Source organism: Mustelus asterias, chromosome 19 (assembly GCF_964213995.1).
Source record: "Mustelus asterias chromosome 19, sMusAst1.hap1.1, whole genome shotgun sequence".
NCBI lineage: Eukaryota > Metazoa > Chordata > Chondrichthyes > Carcharhiniformes > Triakidae > Mustelus > Mustelus asterias.
The window spans coordinates 23,197,349-23,217,412 of NC_135819.1; positions in this window are offsets into that span (position 1 = coordinate 23,197,349).

The following is a 20,064-nucleotide window of genomic DNA, read 5'->3' on the forward strand; positions in this document are numbered from 1 at the left end:
AGTGCAACAGCACCCTCAACAGGTCGCACTGTGCTACGACACCCTCAACAGGTCGCACAGTGCTACAGCACCCTCAACAGGTCGCACTGTGCTACAACACCCCGAACAGGTCACACAGTGCGACAACACCCTGAACAGGTCACACAGTGCTACAGCACCCTGAACAGGTCACACAGTGCTACAGCACCCTGAACAGGCCGCACAGTGCTACAGCACGCTGAACAGGTCGCACAGTGCTACAGCACCCTGAACAGGTCACACAGTGGGACTACACCCTGAATAGGTTGCAAAGTGGGACTACACCCTGAACAGGATGCAAAGCGCTACCACACCCTGAACAGGTCGCACAGTGCTACAACACCCTGAACAGGTCACAAGGTGCTACAAGACCCTCAACAGGTTGCACCGTGCTACAACACCCTGAAAAGGTCACACATTGATCCAGCACCCTGAACAGGTCACGCAGTGCTACAACACCCTGAACCGGCGGCACAGTGCTACAGCACACTGAACAGGTTGCACAGTAGGACTACACCCTGAACAGGATGCAAAGCGCTACCACACCCTGAACAGGTCGCACAGTACTACAACACCCTGAACAGGTCGCACCGTGCTACAACACCCTGAACAGGTCGCACAGTGCTACAGCACCCTGAACAGGTCGCACAGTGCTCCAGCACCCTGAACAGGTCACACAGTGCATCAAAACCCTGAACAGGTCGCACAGTGGGACTACACCCTGAATAGGTTGCACAGTGGGATTACACCCTGAACAGTGCGCACAGTGCGACAGCACCCTGAACAGGTTGCAAAGCGCTACAGCACCCTGAACAGGTTGCACAGTGCGACAACACCCTGAACAGGTGGCACAGCGCTACAACACCCTGAACAGTTCGCACAGTGCTACAGCATCCAGAACAGGTCGCGCAGTGCTGCAGCACACAGAGCAGGTTTAACAGTGCAACAGCACCCTGAACAGGTCACACAGAATTACAACACCCTCAATTGGTCGCACAGTGCTACAACATCCTGAACAGATCACACAGTGCTACAGCAACCTGAACAGGTCATATAGATCTACAACACCTTGAAGAGGTAGGACAGTGCGACAACACTCGGAAAAGGTCGCACAGTGCAACAGCACCCTCAACAGGTCGCACTGTGCTACGACACCCTCAACAGGTCGCACAGTGCTACAGCACCCTCAACAGGTCGCACTGTGCTACAACACCCCGAACAGGTCACACAGTGCGACAACACCCTGAACAGGTCACACAGTGCAACAGCACCCTCAACAGGTCACACAGTGCTACAGCACGCTGAACAGGTCGCACAGTGCTACAGCACCCTGAACAGGTCACACAGTGGGACTACACCCTGAATAGGTTGCAAAGTGGGACTACACCCTGAACAGGATGCAAAGCGCTACCACACCCTGAACAGGTCGCACAGTGCTACAACACCCTGAACAGGTCACAAGGTGCTACAAGACCCTCAACAGGTTGCACCGTGCTACAACACCCTGAAAAGGTCACACATTGATCCAGCACCCTGAACAGGTCACACAGTGCTACAACACCCTGAACCGGCGGCACAGTGCTACAGCACACTGAACAGGTTGCACAGTAGGACTACACCCTGAACAGGATGCAAAGCGCTACCACACCCTGAACAGGTCGCACAGTGCTACAACACCCTGAACAGGTCACAAGGTGCTACAAGACCCTCAACAGGTTGCACAGTGCTACAGCACCCTGAACGGGTCGCACAGCGATACAGAACCCTGAACAGGTCACACAGTGATACAGCACCCTGAACAGGTCACACAGTGCTGCAACACCCTCAACAGGTCGCACAGAGCTACAGCACCCTGAACAGGTCGCACAGTGATACAGCACCCTGAACAGGTCACACAGAGCGACAGCACCCTGAACAGGTCGCACAGTGATACAGCACCCTGAACAGTTCACACAGTGCTACAACACCCTGAACAGGTCGCACAGAGCTACAACACCCTGAACAGGTCACACAGTGCTACAGCACCCTGAACAGGTCACACAGTGCTACAGCACCCTGAACAGGTCACACAGTGCTACAGCACCCTGAACAGGTCACATAGTGCTACAACACCCTGAACAGTTCGCACAGTGCTACAACACCCTGCACAGTTCGCACAGGGTGACAGCACCCTGAACAGGTCGCACAGTGCTACAGCACCCTGAACAGGTCGCACAGTGCGACAGCACCCTGAACAGGTCGCACAGAGCGACAGCACCCTGAACAGGTCGCACAGAGCGACAGCACCCTGAACAGGTCGCACAGTGATGCAGCACCCTGAACAGTTCGCACAGTGCTACAGCACCCTGAACAGTTCGCACAGGGTGACAGCACCCTGAACAGATTGCACAGTGCTACAGCACCCTGAACAGGTCGCACAGTGCTACAACACCCTGAACAGGTCGCACAGCGCTACAGCACCCTGAACAGGTCACACAGCGCGACAACACCCTGAACAGGTCGCACTGTGCTACAGCACCCTGAACAGGTCGCACAGTGCTACAGCACCCTGAACAGGTCGCACAGTGCGACAACACCCTGAACAGGTCGCACAGTGATACAGCACTCCCCAACAGGTCGCACAGTGATACAGCACCCTGAACAGGTCGCACAGTGATACAGCACTCCCCAACAGGTCGCACAGTGATACAGCACTCCCCAACAGGTCGCACAGTGATACAGCACTCCCCACAGGTCGCACAGTGATACAGCACCCTGAACAGTTCGCACAGAGCGACAGCACCCTGAAAAGTTTGCACAGAGCGACAGCACCCTGAACAGGTCAGACAGAGCGACAGCACCCTGAACAGGTCGCACAGTGCTACAGCACCCTGAACAATTCGCACAGAGCGACAGCACCCTGAACAGGTCACACAGTGCAACAACGCCCTGAACAGGTCACACAGTGCTACAACACCCTGAACAGGTCGCACAGTGTTAAAGCACCCTGAACAGGTCGCACAGTGCGACAACACCCTGAACAGGTCACACAGTGCAACAACGGCCTGAACAGGTCACAGAGTGCTACAACACCCTGAACAGGTGACACAGTGCTACAGCACCCTGAACAGGTCGCACAGTGCGACAACACCCTGAACAGGTCGCACAGTGCTACAACACCCTGAACAGCTCACACAGTGCTACAACACCCTGAACAGGCCGCACAGTACTACAGCACCCTGAACAGGTCGCACAGTGCTACAACACCCTGAACAGGTCACACAGTGATTCAGCACCCTGAACAGGTCACACAATGCTACAACACCCTGAACTGGTCGCACAGTGATACAGCACCCTGAACAAGTCGCACAGTGCTACAACACCCTGAACAGGTTGCACAGTGCTACAACACCCTGAACAGGTCACACAGTGCTACAGCACCCTGAACAGGTCGCACAGTGATACAACACCCTGAACAGGTCGCACAGAGCTACAGCACCCTGAACAGGTCGCACAGTGATACAGCACCCTGAACAGGTCACACAGAGCGACAGCACCCTGAACAGGTCGCGCAGTGATACAACACCCTGAACAGTTCGCACAGTGCTACAACAGCCTGCACAGTTCGCACAGGGTGACAGCACCCTGAACAGGTCGCACAGTGCTACAGCACCCTGAACAGGTCGCACAGAGCGACAGCACCCTGAACAGGTCGCACAGAGCGACAGCACCCTGAACAGGTCACACAGTGCAACAACACCCTGAACAGGTCGCACAGTGCTACAACACCCTGAACAGGTCGCACAGTGCTACAACACTCTGAACAGGTCACACAGTGCGACAACACCCTGAACAGGTCACACAGTGCAACAACACCCTGAACAGGTCGCACAGTGCTACAACACCCTGAACAGGTCGCACAGTGCTACAGCACCCTGAACGGGTCGCACAGTGATACAGAACCCTGAACAGGTCACACAGTGATACAGCACCCTGAACAGGTCACACAGTGCTGCAACACCCTCAACAGGTCGCACAGAGCTACAGCACCCTGAACAGGTCGCACAGTGATACAGCACCCTGAACAGGTCACACAGAGCGACAGCACCCTGAACAGGTCGCACAGTGATACAGCACACTGAACAGTTCACACAGTGCTACAACACCCTGAACAGGTCGCACAGAGCTACAACACCCTGAACAGGTCACACAGTGCTACAGCACCCTGAACAGGTCACACAGTGCTACAACACCCTGAACAGTTCGCACAGTGCTAGAACACCCTGCACAGTTCGCACTGGGTGACAGCACCCTGAACAGGTCGCACAGTGCTACAGCACCCTGAACAGGTCGCACAGTGCGACAGCACCCTGAACAGGTCGCACAGAGCGACAGCACCCTGAACAGGTCGCACAGAGCGACAGCACCCTGAACAGGTCGCACAGTGATGCAGCACCCTGAACAGTTCGCACAGTGCTACAGCACCCTGAACAGTTCGCACAGGGTGACAGCACCCTGAACAGATTGCACAGTGCTACAGCACCCTGAACAGGTCGCACAGTGCTACAACACCCTGAACAGGTCGCACAGCGCTACAGCACCCTGAACAGGTCACACAGCGCGACAACACCCTGAACAGGTCGCACTGTGCTACAGCACCCTGAACAGGTCGCACAGTGCTACAGCACCCTGAACAGGTCGCACAGTGCTACAACACCCTGAACAGGTCGCACAGTGATACAGCACTCCCCAACAGGTCGCACAGTGATACAGCACCCTGAACAGGTCGCACAGTGATACAGCACTCCCCAACAGGTCGCACAGTGATACAGCACTCCCCAACAGGTCGCACAGTGATACAGCACTCCCCACAGGTCGCACAGTGATACAGCACCCTGAACAGTTCGCACAGAGCGACAGCACCCTGAAAAGTTTGCACAGAGCGACAGCACCCTGAACAGGTCAGACAGAGCGACAGCACCCTGAACAGGTCGCACAGTGCTACAGCACCCTGAACAATTCGCACAGAGCGACAGCACCCTGAACAGGTCACACAGTGCAACAACGCCCTGAACAGGTCACACAGTGCTACAACACCCTGAACAGGTCGCACAGTGTTACAGCACCCTGAACAGGTCGCACAGTGCGACAACACCCTGAACAGGTCACACAGTGCAACAACGGCCTGAACAGGTCACAGAGTGCTACAACACCCTGAACAGGTCACACAGTGCTACAGCACCCTGAACAGGTCGCACAGTGCGACAACACCCTGAACAGGTCGCACAGTGCTACAACACCCTGAACAGCTCACACAGTGCTACAACACCCTGAACAGGCCGCACAGTACTACAGCACCCTGAACAGGTCGCACAGTGCTACAACACCCTGAACAGGTCACACAGTGATTCAGCACCCTGAACAGGTCACACAATGCTACAACACCCTGAACTGGTCGCACAGTGATACAGCACCCTGAACAAGTCGCACAGTGCTACAACACCCTGAACAGGTTGCACAGTGCTACAACACCCTGAACAGGTCACACAGTGCTACAGCACCCTGAACAGGTCGCACAGTGATACAACACCCTGAACAGGTCGCACAGAGCTACAGCACCCTGAACAGGTCGCACAGTGATACAGCACCCTGAACAGGTCACACAGAGCGACAGCACCCTGAACAGGTCGCGCAGTGATACAGCACCCTGAACAGTTCACACAGTGCTACAACACCCTGAACAGGTCGCACAGAGCTACAACACCCTGAACAGTTCGCACAGTGCTACAACAGCCTGCACAGTTCGCACAGGGTGACAGCACCCTGAACAGGTCGCACAGTGCTACAGCACCCTGAACAGGTCGCACAGAGCGACAGCACCCTGAACAGGTCGCACAGAGCGACAGCACCCTGAACAGTTCACACAGTGCTACAACACCCTGAACAGGTCGCACAGAGCTACAACACCCTGAACAGTTCGCACAGTGCTACAACAGCCTGCACAGTTCGCACAGGGTGACAGCACCCTGAACAGATTGCACAGTGCTACAGCACCCTGAACAGGTCGCACAGAGCGACAGCACCCTGAACAGGTCGCACAGAGCGACAGCACCCTGAACAGGTCACACAGTGCAACAACACCCTGAACAGGTCGCACAGTGCTACAACACCCTGAACAGGTCGCACAGTGCTACAACACTCTGAACAGGTCACACAGTGCGACAACACCCTGAACAGGTCACACAGTGCAACAACACCCTGAACAGGTCGCACAGTGCTACAACACCCTGAACAGGTCGCACAGTGCTACAACACTCTGAACAGGTCACACAGTGCGACAACACCCTGAACAGGTCGCACAGTGCTACCACACTCTGAACAGGTCGCACAGTGCTACAACAACCTGAACAGGTCGCACAGTGCTACAACACCCTGAACAGGTCGCACAGTGCTACAACACCCTGAACAGGTCACACAGTGCTACAGCACCCTGAACAGGTCGCACAGTGCGACATCACCCTGAACAGGTCGCACAGTGCTCCAACACCCTGAACAGCTCACACAGTGCTACAACACCCTGAACAGGCCGCACAGTGCTACAGCACCCTGAACAGGTCACACAGTGCTACAGCACCCTGAACAGGTCACACAGTGCTACAGCACCCTGAACAGGTCACACAGTGCTACAGCACCCTGAACAGGTCACACAGTGCTACAGCACCCTGAACAGGTCACACAGTGCTACAGCACCCTGAACAGGTCACACAGTGCTCCAGCACCCTGAACAGGTCACACAGTGCTACAGCACCCTGAACAGGTCACACAGTGCTCCAGCACCCTGAACAGGTCGCACAGTGCGACAACACCCTGAACAGGTTGCACAGTGCTCCAACACCCTGAACAGGTCGCACAGTGCTACAACACTCTGAACAGGTCACACAGTGCGACAACACCCTGAATAGGTCACACAGTGCAACAACACCCTGAACAGGTCGCACAGTGCTACAACACCCTGAACAGGTCGCACAGTGCTACAACACTCTGAACAGGTCACACAGTGCGACAACACCCTGAACAGGTCGCACAGTGCTACCACACTCTGAACAGGTCGCACAGTGCTTCAACAACCTGAACAGGTCGCACAGTGCTACAACACCCTGAACAGGTCGCACAGTGCTACAACACCCTGAACAGGTCACACAGTGCTACAGCACCCTGAACAGGTCGCACAGTGCGACATCACCCTGAACAGGTCGCACAGTGCTACAACACCCTGAACAGCTCACACAGTGCTACAACACCCTGAACAGGCCGCACAGTGCTACAGCACCCTGAACAGGTCACACAGTGCTACAGCACCCTGAACAGGTCACACAGTGCTACAGCACCCTGAACAGGTCACACAGTGCTACAGCACCCTGAACAGGTCACACAGTGCTACAGCACCCTGAACAGGTCACACAGTGCTACAGCACCCTGAACAGGTCACACAGTGCTACAGCACCCTGAACAGGTCACACAGTGCTACAGCACCCTGAACAGGTCACACAGTGCTACAGCACCCTGAACAGGTCGCACAGTGCGTCAACACCCTGAACAGGTTGCACAGTGCTACAACACCCTGAACAGGTCGCACAGTGCTACAACACTCTGAACAGGTCGCAAAGTTCTACAACACCCTGAACAGGTCGCACACTGCAACAACACCCTGAACAGGTCGCACAGTGCAACAACACCCTGAACAGGTCGCACAGTGCAACAACAGCCTGTACAGGTCACACAGTGCAACAACACCCTGATCAGGTCGCACAGTGCTACAACACCCTGAACAGGTCGCACAGTGCTACAACACTCTGAACAGGTCACACAGTGCTACAACACCCTGAACAGGTCGCACAGTGCTACAACACTCTGAACAGGCCACACAGTGCTACAACACCCTGAACAGCTCACACAGTGCTACAACACCCTGAACAGGCCGCACAGTGCAACAGCACCCTGAACAAGTCACACAGTGCTACTGCACCCTGAACAGGTCACACAGTGCTACAGCACCCTGAACAGGTCGCACAGTGCGACAACACTCTGAACAGGTCGCACAGTGCTACAACACCCTGAACAGGTTGCACAGTGCTACAACACTCTGAACAGGTCGCACAGTGCTACGGCACCCGGAACAGGTCGCACAGTGATACAGCACTCCCCAACAGGTCGCACAGTGATACAGCGCCCTGAACAGGTCGCACAGTGATACAGCACTCCCCAACAGGTCGCACAGTGATACAGCACTCCCCAACAGGTCGCACAGTGATACAGCACTCCCCACAGTTCGCACAGTGATACAGCACCCTGAACAGTTCGCACAGAGCGACAGCACCCTGAAAAGTTTGCACAGAGCGACAGCACCCTGAACAGGTCAGACAGAGCGACAGCACCCTGAACAGGTCGCACAGAGCGACAGCACCCTGAACAGGTCACACAGTGCAACAACACCCTGAACAGGTCGCACAGTGCTACAACACCCTGAACAGGTCGCACAGTGCTACAACACTCTGAACAGGTCACACAGTGCGACAACACCCTGAACAGGTCACACAGTGCAACAACACCCTGAACAGGTCGCACAGTGCTACAACACCCTGAACAGGTCGCACAGTGCTACAGCACCCTGAACGGGTCGCACAGTGATCCAGAACCCTGAACAGGTCGCACAGTGATACAGCACCCTGAACAGGTCACACAGAGCGACAGCACCCTGAACAGGTCGCACAATGATACAGCACACTGAACAGTTCACACAGTGCTACAACACCCTGAACAGGTCGCACAGAGCTACAACACCCTGAACAGGTCACACAGTGCTACAGCACCCTGAACAGGTCACACAGTGCTACAGCACCCTGAACAGGTCACACAGTGCTACAGCACCCTGAACAGGTCACACAGTGCTACAACACCCTGAACAGTTCGCACAGTGCTACAACACCCTGCACAGTTCGCACTGGGTGACAGCACCCTGAACAGGTCGCACAGTGCTACAGCACCCTGAACAGGTCGCACAGTGCGACAGCACCCTGAACAGGTCGCACAGAGCGACAGCACCCTGAACAGGTCGCACAGAGCGACAGCACCCTGAACAGGTCGCACAGTGATGCAGCACCCTGAACAGTTCGCACAGTGCTACAGCACCCTGAACAGTTCGCACAGGGTGACAGCACCCTGAACAGATTGCACAGTGCTACAGCACCCTGAACAGGTCGCACAGTGCTACAACACCCTGAACAGGTCGCACAGCGCTACAGCACCCTGAACAGGTCACACAGCGCGACAACACCCTGAACAGGTCGCACTGTGCTACAGCACCCTGAACATGTCGCACAGTGCTACAGCACCCTGAACAGGTCGCACAGTGCTACAACACCCTGAACAGGTCGCACAGTGATACAGCACTCCCCAACAGGTCGCACAGTGATACAGCACCCTGAACAGGTCGCACAGTGATACAGCACTCCCCAACAGGTCGCACAGTGATACAGCACTCCCCAACAGGTCGCACAGTGATACAGCACTCCCCACAGGTCGCACAGTGATACAGCACCCTGAACAGTTCGCACAGAGCGACAGCACCCTGAAAAGTTTGCACAGAGCGACAGCACCCTGAACAGGTCAGACAGAGCGACAGCACCCTGAACAGGTCGCACAGTGCTACAGCACCCTGAACAATTCGCACAGAGCGACAGCACCCTGAACAGGTCACACAGTGCAACAACGCCCTGAACAGGTCACACAGTGCTACAACACCCTGAACAGGTCGCACAGTGTTACAGCACCCTGAACAGGTCGCACAGTGCGACAACACCCTGAACAGGTCACACAGTGCAACAACGGCCTGAACAGGTCACAGAGTGCTACAACACCCTGAACAGGTCACACAGTGCTACAGCACCCTGAACAGGTCGCACAGTGCGACAACACCCTGAACAGGTCGCACAGTGCTACAACACCCTGAACAGCTCACACAGTGCTACAACACCCTGAACAGGCCGCACAGTACTACAGCACCCTGAACAGGTCGCAGAGTGCTACAACACCCTGAACAGGTCACACAGTGATTCAGCACCCTGAACAGGTCACACAATGCTACAACACCCTGAACTGGTCGCACAGTGATACAGCACCCTGAACAAGTCGCACAGTGCTACAACACCCTGAACAGGTTGCACAGTGCTACAACACCCTGAACAGGTCACACAGTGCTACAGCACCCTGAACAGGTCGCACAGTGATACAACACCCTGAACAGGTCGCACAGAGCTACAGCACCCTGAACAGGTCGCACAGTGATACAGCACCCTGAACAGGTCACACAGAGCGACAGCACCCTGAACAGGTCGCGCAGTGATACAGCACCCTGAACAGTTCACACAGTGCTACAACACCCTGAACAGGTCGCACAGAGCTACAACACCCTGAACAGTTCGCACAGTGCTACAACAGCCTGCACAGTTCGCACAGGGTGACAGCACCCTGAACAGGTCGCACAGTGCTACAGCACCCTGAACAGGTCGCACAGAGCGACAGCACCCTGAACAGGTCGCACAGAGCGACAGCACCCTGAACAGGTCACACAGTGCAACAACACCCTGAACAGGTCGCACAGTGCTACAACACCCTGAACAGGTCGCACAGTGCTACAACACTCTGAACAGGTCACACAGTGCGACAACACCCTGAACAGGTCGCACAGTGCTACCACACTCTGAACAGGTCGCACAGTGCTACAACAACCTGAACAGGTCGCACAGTGCTACAACACCCTGAACAGGTCGCACAGTGCTACAACACCCTGAACAGGTCACACAGTGCTACAGCACCCTGAACAGGTCGCACAGTGCGACATCACCCTGAACAGGTCGCACAGTGCTCCAACACCCTGAACAGCTCACACAGTGCTACAACACCCTGAACAGGTCGCACAGAGCTACAACACCCTGAACAGGTCACACAGTGCTACAGCACCCTGAACAGGTCACACAGTGCTACAGCACCCTGAACAGGTCACACAGTGCTACAGCACCCTGAACAGGTCACACAGTGCTACAACACCCTGAACAGTTCGCACAGTGCTACAACACCCTGCACAGTTCGCACTGGGTGACAGCACCCTGAACAGGTCGCACAGTGCTACAGCACCCTGAACAGGTCGCACAGTGCGACAGCACCCTGAACAGGTCGCACAGAGCGACAGCACCCTGAACAGGTCGCACAGAGCGACAGCACCCTGAACAGGTCGCACAGTGATGCAGCACCCTGAACAGTTCGCACAGTGCTACAGCACCCTGAACAGTTCGCACAGGGTGACAGCACCCTGAACAGATTGCACAGTGCTACAGCACCCTGAACAGGTCGCACAGTGCTACAACACCCTGAACAGGTCGCACAGCGCTACAGCACCCTGAACAGGTCACACAGCGCGACAACACCCTGAACAGGTCGCACTGTGCTACAGCACCCTGAACATGTCGCACAGTGCTACAGCACCCTGAACAGGTCGCACAGTGCTACAACACCCTGAACAGGTCGCACAGTGATACAGCACTCCCCAACAGGTCGCACAGTGATACAGCACCCTGAACAGGTCGCACAGTGATACAGCACTCCCCAACAGGTCGCACAGTGATACAGCACTCCCCAACAGGTCGCACAGTGATACAGCACTCCCCACAGGTCGCACAGTGATACAGCACCCTGAACAGTTCGCACAGAGCGACAGCACCCTGAAAAGTTTGCACAGAGCGACAGCACCCTGAACAGGTCAGACAGAGCGACAGCACCCTGAACAGGTCGCACAGTGCTACAGCACCCTGAACAATTCGCACAGAGCGACAGCACCCTGAACAGGTCACACAGTGCAACAACGCCCTGAACAGGTCACACAGTGCTACAACACCCTGAACAGGTCGCACAGTGTTACAGCACCCTGAACAGGTCGCACAGTGCGACAACACCCTGAACAGGTCACACAGTGCAACAACGGCCTGAACAGGTCACAGAGTGCTACAACACCCTGAACAGGTCACACAGTGCTACAGCACCCTGAACAGGTCGCACAGTGCGACAACACCCTGAACAGGTCGCACAGTGCTACAACACCCTGAACAGCTCACACAGTGCTACAACACCCTGAACAGGCCGCACAGTACTACAGCACCCTGAACAGGTCGCAGAGTGCTACAACACCCTGAACAGGTCACACAGTGATTCAGCACCCTGAACAGGTCACACAATGCTACAACACCCTGAACTGGTCGCACAGTGATACAGCACCCTGAACAAGTCGCACAGTGCTACAACACCCTGAACAGGTTGCACAGTGCTACAACACCCTGAACAGGTCACACAGTGCTACAGCACCCTGAACAGGTCGCACAGTGATACAACACCCTGAACAGGTCGCACAGAGCTACAGCACCCTGAACAGGTCGCACAGTGATACAGCACCCTGAACAGGTCACACAGAGCGACAGCACCCTGAACAGGTCGCGCAGTGATACAGCACCCTGAACAGTTCACACAGTGCTACAACACCCTGAACAGGTCGCACAGAGCTACAACACCCTGAACAGTTCGCACAGTGCTACAACAGCCTGCACAGTTCGCACAGGGTGACAGCACCCTGAACAGGTCGCACAGTGCTACAGCACCCTGAACAGGTCGCACAGAGCGACAGCACCCTGAACAGGTCGCACAGAGCGACAGCACCCTGAACAGGTCACACAGTGCAACAACACCCTGAACAGGTCGCACAGTGCTACAACACCCTGAACAGGTCGCACAGTGCTACAACACTCTGAACAGGTCACACAGTGCGACAACACCCTGAACAGGTCGCACAGTGCTACCACACTCTGAACAGGTCGCACAGTGCTACAACAACCTGAACAGGTCGCACAGTGCTACAACACCCTGAACAGGTCGCACAGTGCTACAACACCCTGAACAGGTCACACAGTGCTACAGCACCCTGAACAGGTCGCACAGTGCGACATCACCCTGAACAGGTCGCACAGTGCTCCAACACCCTGAACAGCTCACACAGTGCTACAACACCCTGAACAGGCCGCACAGTGCTACAGCACCCTGAACAGGTCACACAGTGCTACAGCACCCTGAGCAGGTCACACAGTGCTACAGCACCCTGAACAGGTCACACAGTGCTACAGCACCCTGAACAGGTCACACAGTGCTACAGCACCCTGAACAGGTCACACAGTGCTACAGCACCCTGAACAGGTCACACAGTGCTCCAGCACCCTGAACAGGTCACACAGTGCTACAGCACCCTGAACAGGTCACACAGTGCTCCAGCACCCTGAACAGGTCGCACAGTGCGACAACACCCTGAACAGGTTGCACAGTGCTCCAACACCCTGAACAGGTCGCACAGTGCTACAACACTCTGAACAGGTCACACAGTGCGACAACACCCTGAATAGGTCACACAGTGCAACAACACCCTGAACAGGTCGCACAGTGCTACAACACCCTGAACAGGTCGCACAGTGCTACAACACTCTGAACAGGTCACACAGTGCGACAACACCCTGAACAGGTCGCACAGTGCTACCACACTCTGAACAGGTCGCACAGTGCTTCAACAACCTGAACAGGTCGCACAGTGCTACAACACCCTGAACAGGTCGCACAGTGCTACAACAGCCTGAACAGGTCACACAGTGCTACAGCACCCTGAACAGGTCGCACAGTGCGACATCACCCTGAACAGGTCGCACAGTGCTACAACACCCTGAACAGCTCACACAGTGCTACAACACCCTGAACAGGCCGCACAGTGCTACAGCACCCTGAACAGGTCACACAGTGCTACAGCACCCTGAACAGGTCACACAGTGCTACAGCACCCTGAACAGGTCACACAGTGCTACAGCACCCTGAACAGGTCACACAGTGCTACAGCACCCTGAACAGGTCACACAGTGCTACAGCACCCTGAACAGGTCACACAGTGCTACAGCACCCTGAACAGGTCACACAGTGCTACAGCACCCTGAACAGGTCACACAGTGCTACAGCACCCTGAACAGGTCGCACAGTGCGTCAACACCCTGAACAGGTTGCACAGTGCTACAACACCCTGAACAGGTCGCACAGTGCTACAACACTCTGAACAGGTCGCAAAGTTCTACAACACCCTGAACAGGTCGCACACTGCAACAACACCCTGAACAGGTCGCACAGTGCAACAACACCCTGAACAGGTCGCACAGTGCAACAACAGCCTGTACAGGTCACACAGTGCAACAACACCCTGATCAGGTCGCACAGTGCTACAACACCCTGAACAGGTCGCACAGTGCTACAACACTCTGAACAGGTCACACAGTGCTACAACACCCTGAACAGGTCGCACAGTGCTACAACACTCTGAACAGGCCACACAGTGCTACAACACCCTGAACAGCTCACACAGTGCTACAACACCCTGAACAGGCCGCACAGTGCAACAGCACCCTGAACAAGTCACACAGTGCTACTGCACCCTGAACAGGTCGCACAGTGCTACAGCACCCTGAACAGGTCGCACAGTGCGACAACACTCTGAACAGGTCGCACAGTGCTACAACACCCTGAACAGGTTGCACAGTGCTACAACACTCTGAACAGGTCGCACAGTGATACGGCACCCGGAACAGGTCGCACAGTGATACAGCACTCCCCAACAGGTCGCACAGTGATACAGCACTCCCCAACAGGTCGCACAGTGATACAGCACTCCCCACAGTTCGCACAGTGATACAGCACCCTGAACAGTTCGCACAAAGCGACAGCACCCTGAAAAGTTTGCACAGAGCGACAGCACCCTGAACAGGTCAGACAGAGCGACAGCACCCTGAACAGGTCGCACAGTGCTACAGCACCCTGAACAATTCGCACAGAGCGACAGCACCCTGAACAGGTCACACAGTGCAACAACGCCCTGAACAGGTCACACAGTGCTACAACACCCTGAACAGGTCGCACAGTGTTACAGCACCCTGAACAGGTCGCACAGTGCGACAACACCCTGAACAGGTCACACAGTGCAACAACGGCCTGAACAGGTCACAGAGTGCTACAACACCCTGAACAGGTCACACAGTGCTACAGCACCCTGAACAGGTCGCACAGTGCGACAACACCCTGAACAGGTCGCACAGTGCTACAACACCCTGAACAGCTCACACAGTGCTACAACACCCTGAACAGGCCGCACAGTACTACAGCACCCTGAACAGGTCGCACAGTGCTACAACACCCTGAACAGGTCACACAGTGATTCAGCACCCTGAACAGGTCACACAATGCTACAACACCCTGAACTGGTCGCACAGTGATACAGCACCCTGAACAGGTCACACAGTGCTACAGCACCCTGAACAGGTCACACAGTGCTACAGCACCCTGAACAGGTCACACAGTGCTACAGCACCCTGAACAGGTCACACAGTGCTACAACACCCTGAACAGTTCGCACAGTGCTACAACACCCTGCACAGTTCGCACAGGGTGACAGCACCCTGAACAGGTCGCACAGTGCTACAGCACCCTGAACAGGTCGCACAGTGCGACAGCACCCTGAACAGGTCGCACAGAGCGACAGCACCCTGAACAGGTCGCACAGAGCGACAGCACCCTGAACAGGTCGCACAGTGATGCAGCACCCTGAACAGTTCGCACAGTGCTACAGCACCCTGAACAGTTCGCACAGGGTGACAGCACCCTGAACAGATTGCACAGTGCTACAGCACCCTGAACAGGTCGCACAGTGCTACAACACCCTGAACAGGTCGCACAGCGCTACAGCACCCTGAACAGGTCACACAGCGCGACAACACCCTGAACAGGTCGCACTGTGCTACAGCACCCTGAACAGGTCGCACAGTGCTACAGCACCCTGAACAGGTCGCACAGTGCTACAACACCCTGAACAGGTCGCACAGTGATACAGCACTCCCCAACAGGTCGCACAGTGATACAGCACCCTGAACAGGTCGCACAGTGATACAGCACTCCCCAACAGGTCGCACAGTGATACAGCACTCCCCAACAGGTCGCACAGTGATACAGCACTCCCCACAGGTCGCACAGTGATACAGCACCCTGAACAGTTCGCACAGAGCGACAGCACCCTGAAAAGTTTGCACAGAGCGACAGCACCCTGAACAGGTCAGACAGAGCGACAGCACCCTGAACAGGTCGCACAGTGCTACAGCACCCTGAACAATTCGCACAGAGCGACAGCACCCTGAACAGGTCACACAGTGCAACAACGCCCTGAACAGGTCACACAGTGCTACAACACCCTGAACAGGTCGCACAGTGTTACAGCACCCTGAACAGGTCGCACAGTGCGACAACACCCTGAACAGGTCACACAGTGCAACAACGGCCTGAACAGGTCACAGAGTGCTACAACACCCTGAACAGGTCACACAGTGCTACAGCACCCTGAACAGGTCGCACAGTGCGACAACACCCTGAACAGGTCGCACAGTGCTACAACACCCTGAACAGCTCACACAGTGCTACAACACCCTGAACAGGCCGCACAGTACTACAGCACCCTGAACAGGTCGCACAGTGCTACAACACCCTGAACAGGTCACACAGTGATTCAGCACCCTGAACAGGTCACACAATGCTACAACACCCTGAACTGGTCGCACAGTGATACAGCACCCTGAACAAGTCGCACAGTGCTACAACACCCTGAACAGGTTGCACAGTGCTACAACACCCTGAACAGGTCACACAGTGCTACAGCACCCTGAACAGGTCGCACAGTGATACAACACCCTGAACAGGTCGCACAGAGCTACAGCACCCTGAACAGGTCGCACAGTGATACAGCACCCTGAACAGGTCACACAGAGCGACAGCACCCTGAACAGGTCGCGCAGTGATACAGCACCCTGAACAGTTCACACAGTGCTACAACACCCTGAACAGGTCGCACAGAGCTACAACACCCTGAACAGTTCGCACAGTGCTACAACAGCCTGCACAGTTCGCACAGGGTGACAGCACCCTGAACAGGTCGCACAGTGCTACAGCACCCTGAACAGGTCGCACAGAGCGACAGCACCCTGAACAGGTCGCACAGAGCGACAGCACCCTGAACAGGGAGGGGGAGGGGGGAGGGAGGGGGAGGGGGGAGGGAGGGGGAGGGGGGGGGGAACGGGAGGGGGGACGGGAAAGAGCGAGTTCCAAAGGCAGTGTGGGCAAGAGCGTGTTCCTTCTGAACAGGTCACACAGTGCGACAACACCCTGAACAGGTCACACAGTGCAACAACACCCTGAACAGGTCGCACAGTGCTACAACACCCTGAACAGGTCGCACAGTGCTACAACACTCTGAACAGGTCACACAGTGCGACAACACCCTGAACAGGTCGCACAGTGCTACCACACTCTGAACAGGTCGCACAGTGCTACAACAACCTGAACAGGTCGCACAGTGCTACAACACCCTGAACAGGTCGCACAGTGCTACAACACCCTGAACAGGTCACACAGTGCTACAGCACCCTGAACAGGTCTCACAGTGCTACAGCACCCTGAACAGGTCACACAGTGCTACAGCACCCTGAACAGGTCACACAGTGCTACAGCACCCTGAACAGGTCACACAGTGCTACAGCACCCTGAACAGGTCGCACAGTGCGACAACACCCTGAACAGGTTGCACAGTGCGACAACACCCTGAACAGGTCGCACAGTGCTACAACACTCTGAACAGGTCACACAGTGCGACAACACCCTGAACAGGTCACACAGTGCAACAACACCCTGAACAGGTCGCACAGTGCTACAACACCCTGAACAGGTCGCACAGTGCTACAACACTCTGAACAGGTCACACAGTGCGACAACACCCTGAACAGGTCGCACAGTGCTACCACACTCTGAACAGGTCGCACAGTGCTACAACAACCTGAACAGGTCGCACAGTGCTACAACACCCTGAACAGGTCGCACAGTGCTACAACACCCTGAACAGGTCACACAGTGCTACAGCACCCTGAACAGGTCGCACAGTGCGACATCACCCTGAACAGGTCGCACAGTGCTACAACACCCTGAACAGCTCACACAGTGCTACAACACCCTGAACAGGCCGCACAGTGCTACAGCACCCTGAACAGGTCACACAGTGCTACAGCACACTGAACAGGTCACACAGTGCTACAGCACCCTGAACAGGTCACACAGTGCTACAGCACCCTGAACAGGTCACACAGTGCTACAGCACCCTGAACAGGTCACACAGTGCTACAGCACCCTGAACAGGTCACACAGTGCTACAGCACCCTGAACAGGTCACACAGTGCTACAGCACCCTGAACAGGTCACACAGTGCTACAGCACCCTGAACAGGTCGCACAGTGCGTCAACACCCTGAACAGGTTGCACAGTGATACAACACCCTGAACAGGTCGCACAGTGCTACAACACTCTGAACAGGTCGCAAAGTTCTACAACACCCTGAACAGGTCGCACACTGCAACAACACCCTGAACAGGTCGCACAGTGCAACAACACCCTGAACAGGTCGCATAGTGCAACAACAGCCTGTACAGGTCACACAGTGCAACAACACCCTGAACAGGTCGCACAGTGCTACAACACCCTGAACAGGTCGCACAGTGCTACAACATTCTGAACAGGTCACACAGTGCTACAACACCCTGAACAGGTCGCACAGTGCTACAACACTCTGAACAGGCCACACAGTGCTACAACACCCTGAACAGCTCACACAGTGCTACAACACCCTGAACAGGCCGCACAGTGCTACAGCACCCTGAACAAGTCACACAGTGCTCTAGCACCCTGAACAGGTCACACAGTGCTACAGCACCCTGAACAGGTCGCACAGTGCGACAACACTCTGAACAGGTCGCACAGTGCTACAACACCCTGAACAGGTTGCACAGTGCTACAACACTCTGAACAGGTCGCACAGTGCTACGGCACCCGGAACAGGTCGCACAGTGCTACAACAGCCTGAACAGGTTGCACAGTGGTACAACACTCTGAACAGGTCGCACAGTGCTACAGCACCCTGAACAGGTCGCACAGTGCTACAACACCCTGAACAGGTCGCACAGTGCTCCAACACTCTGAACAGGTCGCACAGTGCTACAACACCCTGAACAGGTCACACAGCGCGACAACACCCTGAACAGGTCGCACAGTGCAACAACACCCTGAACAGGTCGCACAGTGCAACAACACCCTGAACAGGTCACACAGTGCAACAACACCCTGAACAGGTCGCACAGTGCTACAACACCCTGAACAGGTCGCACAGTGCTACAACACTCTGAACAGGTCACACAGTGCGACAACACCCTGAACAGGTCACACAGTGAACAACACCGTGAACAGGCCGCACAGTGCTACAACACCCTGAACAGGTCGCACAGTGCTACAACACTCTGAACAGGTCACACAGTGCGACAACACCCTGAACAGGTCGCACAGTGCTACCACACTCTGAACAGGTCGCACAGTGCTACAACAACCTGAACAGGTCGCACAGTGCTACAACACCCTGAACAGGTCGCACAGTGCTACAACACCCTGAACAGGTCGCACAGTGCGACAAAACCCTGAACAGGTCACACAGTGCTACAACACCCTGAATGGGCCGCACTGTGCTACAGCGCCCTGAACAGGTCGCACAGTGCGACAGCACCCTGAACAGGTCACACAGTGCTACAACACCCTGAACAGGTCGCACAGTGCTACAACACCCTGAACAGGTCGCACAGTGCTACAACACCCTGAACAGGTCACACAGTGCTACAGCACCCTGAACAGGTCACACAGTGCTACAACACCCTGAACAGGTCGCACAGTGCTACAACACCCTGAACAGGTCGCACAGTGCTACAACACCCTGAACAGGTCGCACAGTGCTACAGCACCCTGAACAGGTCGCACAGTGCTACAACAACCTGAACAGGTCGCACAGTGCTACAACACCCTGAACAGGTCGCA